This window comes from Tursiops truncatus, chromosome 17 (genome assembly GCF_011762595.2).
Source record: "Tursiops truncatus isolate mTurTru1 chromosome 17, mTurTru1.mat.Y, whole genome shotgun sequence".
In the NCBI taxonomy this organism is placed as follows: Eukaryota; Metazoa; Chordata; class Mammalia; order Artiodactyla; family Delphinidae; genus Tursiops; species Tursiops truncatus.
This window is the reverse complement of record NC_047050.1, coordinates 76,741,248-76,750,714: the sequence shown is the minus strand read 5'-3', so window position 1 is coordinate 76,750,714 and position 9,467 is coordinate 76,741,248. Positions and strand designations below refer to the sequence as shown.

Sequence of the window (9,467 nt, the reverse complement as noted above, 5' to 3'; positions counted from 1 at the left end):
AAGTGTCCTTAAAAGGATGGGATTGGGGGTGTGTGCATTCCCACTATCCAGTTCTCCTTCCTGATGTTGGAAAGCAGACGTGATGGCTGGCACTTACACAGCCATTTTGTGCCATGAGGCAGAGGCCCCATTCGAGGGTCGAAGGAACAAGATTAAAGGAGTCCAGGGTACTGATGATTGTGAGGCCCACCCTCCCAGCCCTATGGCCTATTTGGACTTGAATGTGTACCACTGAAAGTAAATGTTGATTATATTTAAGCCACTGTTATTGGGATTTTCTGGCATTAGCAACCAAATCTAATTGTGTGGCATCCCCAAGGCCTAGCATGTTGCCTGACATCGGAAGGTTGTTGAATGAATAAATGATGGCAAACAGGATAAGATTTGGCAAGAGGAGAGGGGGACGCTGTGCCAGGTAGCAAGCCTGGGTGCTGGGTGACGGACAGACAGACTGGCTTCTTGGGGTGTGGAGATGCCTCCTCCCATGGGGGTGGGGAATAAGCAGGTTCTGCTACTTCCCAGGAGGGGCGGCAAACTCCTCCTTCACAGAGGTTAGCAAAGACGACACTCAAGTGCTCCTGTCGTGGAGTTTCTTTCTTTTTTTTTTTTTTTTGCCACTCCTGCTTGGTGATAAATACCTTGGGAGGCTGCTAGGAGTCTCATGTGGAGTCAGTTTTCTAAGCGCCTGAGACTGGTCTCGAACACTTGGGGGTGACGTGCTTGTGTTGGTCAAGCCCCCGCTAGGTGCTGGGCCTGCGCCAGCCCTTTCCCAGCACATGTCCCCCAGTGACACTGCCCCGTACAGGTGACAGGTGACAGGGTAGCGGTGCGCCACCCTGCCCCTCCCATGCCTGTTCTCCAGCCGGCTCCCACATCACCGCTTTGAACACGCCCGGAGAAGGTGTCACTGCTCAACATCACACAGCAACACAGGGATAGGTTTGGTGTTAAAAGAGAGTAGGCTCTGTGGGGACACAGAGTGAACACTAGGCCCCCGTGAGTGCAGCTGGTGTGCTCGCTGACTTGTCATCACTCCCCGAGGCCACACCACATGCAGGGTGCCCTGCTGAGCGCCGAGATGCAAATTCAACCACATGGGTCTGCCCTCAAGAGGCCTGTTGCACGGTGGGCAGGTCACAAGCCTAAAAGGGTGGTCGTCACGCCTGGATGCGGTTGTACGGGCTAGGAGGGGTGCCAGCAGCAGTGTGGAGGAAGCAGGGGCTTGTTTCCTCTCTGATGAGCGGGTACAGCTGGGGCGGAGGCTCCACCATGCAGCTGCTCCCTGTCCGCAGCTTGGGACCCACCCCTTTGCTCCCCAAATGGCTGCTCTCCTTGGGAGACCGTGCCCGCATTCCAGGCTGGAACAAGAGAAGGCAGAGGGCTAGCTGGCTACTTCGGTCCCTTCTGGGTCTGAAGACTCACTGAGTCCTCTGCCGTCTTCCTCCGGGCCAGCACTACCTTGCTGCCTTGAACAAAATGGGTTCTGTTGGGAAGGGACAAAGGGGGACTGGGCCGCAGGGATGACCTGCTCGCGGGATTTGATGGAGGAGGGTCTGTGGTGAGTGAGTGAGGGCTGCCACGTGCTGGGTCGGGGTGTGGCGGGGCAGAGTGGAAGTGTAAACACCTTCTTCCTCCGGACGGTGCTGGGTGGGCTGACTTCCCAGAGAAGCTGACCTGGGAGCCGGTCTTCAGGGGATAGACAGGAAGGGTGGGGGAGGGGAACTCGCTGCAGACCCCAGGTTCACAGTGTTTGACCCAGGGATCTGGTACCACCACGCAGAAGCCCAGGCGGCTACCCCTGTTACAGCGAGCGTTTCTGGGGTCGGCTTTGGTGGGCGCTACATGGAGGCTTCTTCTGAAGACCCCGCGGGCACAGCGAGGATGCAGTGCAGCGGGCAGATGCCCCGTGGGGGCTGCGGCAGCTTCTTCCCTCCGCTCTTCCTCTGGGGGGTCTCTTGGCCATCCCCTTGACCCTCACCCGTCCGGGTCCTGATGGAGGGGGGGCCGTCTCTCCTGCTTCTCCGAGGGGCGGTAGGGGCCCTCGCCCCAGACTAGGGAGGAGGCAGCAGGTACTGAGCACCCGCCCCGGGCGGCCCTGCTTGCGCTAGACCACCCGGTCCGCAGCCCCGGGGCACCCGCTCGGCCCGCTGGGTAGGCGGGAAGCACACTCTGCAGGTGGTCGTCGGGGAGGAGGTGTACTTCGCTTTCCCCTCCTTTCTTCCACACCCGCGCCCGCTGAGGGTGGGGCGTGGCCGGAGCACCCTCAGACCCCGCTCTCTGCAGACCCGTCCCCTGAGGGCCCTCCGCGGAAAGGCTTTGGGGTGTGGTGACGATCCCGTCTACTCCCCCGCTGGCACGGACCAAGGCGTGGGGTCCGCAGGGCACGGCCCCTCCCGGCAGTGCTCAGCGGCCGCCCTAGACCCGGGCGCTGGCCCTTGTGCCCTCCGGACCCGAGTCCGGGGCCCGCACGGCCACTGCGCCGCCGCGGCTCGGCCTCTCAGACCCCTGAGATCCGGTCGGGCCTCTGAGGCGGGGACCGCGCACTCCGCGTCTGTCACCCCCGTTCCACAGATGGGGGTACTGAGGATCGGGGGTGCGAGTAAGCCGGCCACCTACAGGCCCGGTAAGGCGGCGGGAACGGCTCGGCCCAGCCCGGCAGGCCGGGACGGCGCGCCCTCGGTGGCCCTAGAGGGCCGCGGCCCTGGGTAGCCGCGGGGGGCTCCCGCCGGGCGCAGGCTTTCTGGCCCCCTCCGGCCGCCGTCCCAGGCCGTTTCCGCCGCCCGCGCGGGGCACTCTGGGACTTGTAGTCCCAGGGCTCACGCCGTCCTCAGCTCGTCCGCGGCTCGGCGGCCATTGGCTGGCGCGAGGCGTCGGGGCCGACGGGGCGGAAGGGGGGCGGCCTCGAGGCCCTCGCCGGCGCGAGAGAGGCCGTCACGTGATGTTTGGGTGCCGGCTCCGCCCCCCGTACCGCCCCTCCCTCCGAGAAAGCAAGGAACGCGCCCGGGAGCCACCGAAGCCCAGGTGAGGCAGCGGCGTGCGGTGGTGCCGGGCCGGCGGGGGCGGGCCGGCGGGGGGAGGCTGGCTTGGCTGGGAGGGGGCGAGGCCGGAGGCGGGGGCGGCGGAGGCCGGGGCCGGGAGGGGCGCGCGGGGCCCGGGGTGGTCGGGGGCGGGGTGGGGCGGGGCCCGCGCGGCGGGAGGGCCTCCGGGAGGGGCGGGACCGCCATGGGAGGGGCGGGGCCGAGGGGCAGGGTCGTGGGAGGGGCAGGGTCTCGGGGGCGGAGCGCTCGCACCGAGGCCCGGGTGCACACGTGTTGGGCGCCAGGGACGCTGCTCATCACCAGCGAGCGGGAGGCAGCCCTTGAGGGAGAGCCGGACACGATGTGCCTCCTCTCCGCTCCTTTCGGCCTTTTCTCTACGTTTGGCTTAAAACGTGCCTCTGGGGCACGGAGGGTAGGGGCCCTCTCTCCCGTCCAGCTTCCAGGTGCCTCTGATCTGTGCTGCCCCCACGGAAGCCCTCCAGGGGCTTCCTGTTGGGAGACTCACGTTTCACTCCTCCTTTGCCCTCTGGGCTCTTTGTGCGCCGTCCAGTGTGGCGGCCACTAGCCAGCGCGGCGCAGGCATGGAACACTCCGGTCATGGCAGAAAATTCTTTGGGTCGAGCTGCTGGACTAGATGGGCCTGCTGCCATTGCAGCCACACCTGGCCTCTTCCTCACCCACCCTCTTCCTGCCCTTGTCTTAGTTCCTGGTGGGATGGCAGCTCACCATCTTTACGGCAGGTCACAGCCCACTTTGCTGACCGCCCTCTCCTACCAGTACCCTGGTTCAGGTCCTTTCTCTTTTCCTTCTCAGCACTTCATGTTTTGTCACTGTCGCTTGTTTGCTTGTTTTCCGCTTTATCTTGGGTCCCCAGGAGGCAGGGATTGGGACTGTTCCTCACTATAGCCCCAGGGTGGACAGTGTCAGGGTGAGGTCCAGGTGAAGTATGTCAGTATTGGAGGGCTTCAGCCTATTAAAATGGTACTTCTGAGTGGTCAGCCTCATATGTTGTAGGTCCTCGGTAGAAACCGGCGCAGCCTGCCCAGGACAGTGCAGGAGCCCAGTTGTGACTGCAGTAGCTGTGGGAGAGTGGCAGTCCGAGAAGGCTTCCTGGAGGAGGCGGAGCTTCCTGGGCCACCTGCACATTTCTCTCCTCCTTTGATTGCTCTGACTGTATCCAGGCTACCTTCTCCGGGCGCTCCTCTGCAGGGCCCTGAGGTGGGCACCTATACACGGGCACTGCCATCTAGGGGTTTGGGGGCTCATGGGCAGATAGGAGTCCTTAAGTCCCCTCCTGCAAGGTGAAGGTCGGGACCCTGTTCGGGACCCTGTTCCTGCCTACTGCTCCAGCCACACCTTCCACCCACTTGCTTCGTGTGCCCTGCCAGTGCACAAGCCCTTGTTTCCTGCACAGCCCATGTCTTTTCTCATGTCTGTGCCTTCCACTTGGAATGCCTCGTACTCCGGTTCTCTTTGGACGCTTTCCTGTCCCCTTCCTCTCCTGGGTCGGTTCACCCACGTTTATGACCACGGCTCACAGCACACAGCACCTTTCTGTGTTACTGAGAGTTTCGTTGCTCTGACTAGTGTTTGGACTAGTGTTTGGGAGAAGCAAACTGTTGGCCAAGGCTTAGATTTTTTTAATGCGCACAGGCATATCTGTGGCTGTTGGGTTTGTTTTGATTGTGTTATTTGCTACAAATGGAATTTAACCTGGGTGGCTCAGTCCAGCCGTCATTCTTTCTGTTCTTTGAATTGTGATCTGTGCCATGTCTGTAATGACGGACTTGCTGGGCTGTGAAGGTAGGCTGCCTCTCGGATTCCTCTGTTTTCTGCCAGAACGTTCAGCACCGCCTGGCTGCTAAGTGTTTGCTGGACCCCTGAATGGAGGAGTGGGTGACATGAGACTAAGTGAAGCGGGAATGAACAGCGGCAGACCCGAGGGAGGCAGGTGAGGCGTGGATTTGGTGCTGGTCCCAGGAGGGCCAGCCTGTGCCGCGCTGAGAGTCACTTGAAGAGCAGCCGAGACAGGGCTGTGGGGAGCAGGGACCAGGGGTCTGACGTCTGGGGTCTGGGCCGGACCACACGAGGGGTCTGTGGCTAGAGGTGTGCGCCCCCTCCCAGCCCGCAGAGTCCAGGCTGTCGGCCCCTGGGCTCCGTATCGTGTGGCTGGGTCCACGATGGTGGTAGCAGTGCCGTGGACCTTTCCCTGGCGTGATTGCTGGCTGGGGAGAGCGGGGTCTTCCTGGGAACCGGCGCGGCAGGCTGCACACAGTCCCAGCAGCCCTGCGCTCCCGCCTCCAGGAGAGGGCAGCCCGCCCCGAGGTGGACGCAGGAGAGCAGACCAGGCAGTCGTGCTGACCCTGTGAGCCCCCATCTCGGAGCTCCCAGTCGATAAAGTTTTATTGTTTTCTTTACGTGGGTTGATGGAAGACTGTCTCATTTTCTGCCTCTTGATGTCCCCCATGGGAAGGATGGGGACCCAGCCCTGACTGCGTCAGCATCCTGGTACGAACAGTGAAATCCTGCGGACACAGCGTGGCTGAGTCTCAGCTGTGGGGTCCTGAGTCACGTTCCTCATTAGCACGTCCCTGCCCTCTGTCCTTTCTGATCCCGCAGCCACCGGGAGGTGGTGGCATCCGCGCCATCACAGGCGCTGAAGCTCTGGGAGGGGCTGTGGAGTCAGGGGGTGCCCGGGAGGCTGGTGCAGCTGCTCCTCTTCTGAGCAGCCCTCCGGCTCCAGAGACTGCTCTCTGGCCTGCGTTTGAGGTGGGTTAGCGGGAACCCAGGAGAACTGGCCATCGTCAGCCTTTTGTATCATCATCGTGATAGTCAGCACCGTTTATGGACCTAGCACCTGCTAGGTTCCTCATATTCCTAAGATCAGGACACTTTCCGGGCTGAGTAACTTACCCGGAGTCACAGGCGCGTAAGTGAGCGGCCAGGATTTGCCTCCAGCACTCTGGCTCCAGAGCCCGCCCAGCTCTGCTGCCCCGCCCGCCCAGCCTTCCTGCTCTGCTGCTTCCTGCGAGGACCAGATTGGAAGATGCCACCGCCCCAGAGGATGCCTTTTGAGTTGGAGAACGACTTTGGTAGTGGTGATGATTATACTAATAAAGACTTTATCCTGATTTTCCCTCCGTATTGAACTGATGTTCTAAAGGAGTGCCTGGCACGGGTCGAGGGCGTCAGGGAGTCCAGCTCTGGAAGTGTGGTATCTCTCGTCGGGGGCGGGGGGTCGCGGCTGGGCTGGAACTTGGAATTCTTGTTCCCAGTGTGGCCGGATGAAAGGGGGTTACAGTGAGCCCACCATTGGCCATGGCTCCTCTCTGGGACCTGTGGAAAGGAGTCAGGTCCTTAGGGCTTTGGGACCAGGTGCCATGCGCGGGCACCTGTCTGTCCACGTCTGTCCTACTGTTGCCCGAGCCAGACCCTGGATGTGGTCGCGGGGTCACAGGCTGCGCCTGCACCAACTAGGAAGCTGGGTGTTAGGGGTGCGGTGTGGTGGGGAAGGGGGGCAGTGGGATGTTTTCTGGGGAAGACGGGGGGCAGGCACCCCGGGGGATGGCAGGGGCATCAGAGCTCTGTTCAGGGAGTCGGCGCCAGACAGAGCCGGCCAGGGGCAGCCCCCCCGCCTTCCGCCCCAGACACCGCTGGCTGGCTGCCCTCCACCGGGAGCCATGATCTGTTCCTGCCAAGTATTCGGAAAGGGACACAGTTTTACACCGGCAGCCCGGAATCAACCTCTCCCACGTGAACTCGGCACAGCAGCCCCCTTCCCGGGCCTGGCTGCCCTCTCAGCACAGGCTTTCGGTGGCGGTACCACCGAGGAGCTGGATCCCCGCCTCGGGTCTGCCCTCCTTCCCCGCTACGGCCTCGCCCACAGCCAGGGTGCTAATGAGCCTGGGCAGGTGGGAGACGGGCCTGGGCTTGGGAGGTGAGTCGGTTCTGTGTCTTCCGGGTCCAGGGTCCGGAAAGCCTTCAGTCACAGGGCGGACGTCTGGCTGGTCCGCAGCCTCCAGCCTGGACCCCGTAATCCCCTCTCAGTGTCCTGGCTCCTCTGGCCCGGGGGCCGCTCTGGCGTGTTTCCCCGGCTGACCTGTCTCAGGGCGCCCATCTGCAGCATCGGGCCGCCTCCGCACTTGGCCTTTGCAGCTCTCACGGTGTGACCTGAATGTCTCCCCAGCCTCTGGTCAACCTGCTGGGCCGATTTCTCGGCTGCCCAAGGCTGCCCTCTGGGATCAGCTTGGCTGCCCCTCTGGCTGGAATGGCCGGGCGCCAGCGCCCCAGGGGACGTCCTCCGACCGGTCAAGGCTCAGGTCTGTGCGGCCGTGTGGAAGCCTGGCCCGTCCTCGGGGGCCTGGCCCAGGGCAGGGGAGGGGCTGCAGACTGATGGAAAGCCTTGCGTGGCTGCTTCCTCGTTTCCTTGTGGTCATTTGGTGTCGGGCTCCCCGTGTACTCTCCAGGGCCAGGACCCTGTCTGTCTCTGTGGCCCAGCACAGGAAGAGCGCACAGTAGGTGCTCGATAAATGCTCATGTAAGCACAAGCTAGCTATTGGAAAGGGGTATTTCTCAGCTCTTTCAGCTGGTTTCTGGGCATCTGCCGTGCCAGGGGCCACCTGCATCTAAGGTGGGCCAGCCGTGAGCAGGTGCTTCACATGTGTGTCCTGGCTCCTCGGAGCAGAAGGGAGACGGCAGCTTGCAGAGGGTGGGTTGTAGCTTGCAGGGGGCGGAGCTGTGTGGGGATGAGTCTTCCAGGGCCCTGCAGGTGGGTGGCACGTGGAACATGCTGTAGGGACCCTGAGGAGCGGGGCCGCAGCTCCGAGTGGAGGATGTGGTGGTTTTGGTGCCACTGGTCAGAGCAGGGAAGCGGGGCAGTCATTTCCTCTTAGACCTCACGAGGTGATGCCTGTTTTCCCAAGGCCACGAAGTGCAGAGCGGGCTGGGCGTAGGACCTGGCGTGTCCAGCCCTAGAACCTGGGCTTTCCCACTCTGCCCCACAGCGTTACCGACCCAGGGTTGTGGAGAGCTGCTGGACCAGTGGCTTGAGGGGGTCCCCGGAACTGGAGGGGCTCTAGTCACCCCAGCTGGCAGCATCCTCTTCCTTTAGCCAGAGCAGCTCTGATCTCATCCATTTCACCTGGACCTTCTGAGGATGATTGTGTTTGAAGGAAGGATTCTGTAGCTGGGAAAAGCTCTAAAGCTGGTTCAGCCCTCATTCTACACCTGGGGAGGCAGGGGCCAGAGCCGCCTGCTGCTGTGGGGTGCAGCCTTGCCCTGCCTCTTCCGTCTGGCAGCGTGTGCCGCTGCCCACCTGCAGGAGGGGCTGGAGGCCCGTGGAGGGGGGCCCCACAGGCAGCAGGCGGGGTTCTGTCTTATGGGCCAGGAGGGCCAGGTGGGCAGGAGTGAAGTCAGGCAGCAGGTGCAGGCACGGATGTGATTGGATGGACAGAAGTCTTAATGGTGTAGGGTGGGTCTTGCTGCGGTAACAAGTATCCCCCAGGTGCCAGCAGCTTAAAACCACAGAGTCAGCTTTGTGCATTGGGAAGGACACCCTTCCTCGCCGGGCTTCCCCTTTTCCTTGAAGGATTGCCCTGTGCTCAGACAGAGGTTGAGCCCTGTGGGGTCACCTCCCTTGTGGCCCCCGTGTCCCGGGAGGCAGGCACTTGGGAAGCGGCTCAGGCTGGGTGTGTTCTCTGCTCTGGCCACTTGGCGGCCTCGGGCATGGAGATTGACAGCCCAGTGGCTTTGGTTTTTGTTTTTTTAATTATGAAACTTTATATTTTGAGACATTGTGTGTTCACATGTACAACTGTAAGAACTGATTCTGAGCCTTCCTGTGTACCTTCACCCAGTTTCCCTGAAGGTAGCGTCTCACAGAGCTGTAGCACCGTGTCACACCCAGGATACCAGCAATGGGTGCAGTCAGAATGCAGGCTGTCGCTGTCACCTGGTTGCCCTTTTGTAGCCACACCCCCCTCCCTGCTACCTTCACCCTCCTGAACTCCTGGGAAGCCCCAGTCTGTCCTCCTTTTTTCTTATGTCATTTCAAGAATGTTCTACAAATAGAATCATACAGTGTGTAGCCCTTGGGGACTGGCTCTTTTCATCTGGTGTGATTCCCCGGAGGTTTCTCAGGGTTGGCACATGTACCTGTAGTTTGTTTGTGTTGATCACCAAGTCCTGTTCCATGGTGTGAACGGACCACGGTTTACCCGTTCCAGTGCTCTTGCACTTTTTGAGTAGTGTGTATGGTTCAAAAGTAGAAACACACGAGGAAGCGTCCAGTAGAAAGTTGAAAGTCTCCCCATCCCAGCCGGCCCGGTCCTTGTCTCCACATGTGACCCTGCTCTTGGTCTCTTATCTATCCTTCCAGATACGTAAGAATGCGATTATCTACCACATACAAATCTACACTTTGATATTTTT

The 9,467-nt window shown here is 61.3% G+C and overlaps 1 protein-coding gene across 4 annotated transcripts in view; it reads left to right on the top strand.

Moving 5' to 3' along the window:
- Positions 1–2,885: 2,885 nt before the first annotated feature.
- TSNARE1 (t-SNARE domain containing 1) overlaps positions 2,886–9,467 on the top strand; it is an 81,090-nt gene continuing 74,508 nt past the window's right edge. For 3 of the 4 annotated variants that reach the window (XM_033842693.2, XM_073794862.1, XM_073794861.1), the window contains exon 1: positions 2,886–3,021. The gene's annotated coding sequence lies outside the window, so the exon portion shown is untranslated. The remainder of the gene's footprint in view (positions 3,022–9,467) is intronic. The other variant, XM_073794860.1, reaches the window with a different exon arrangement.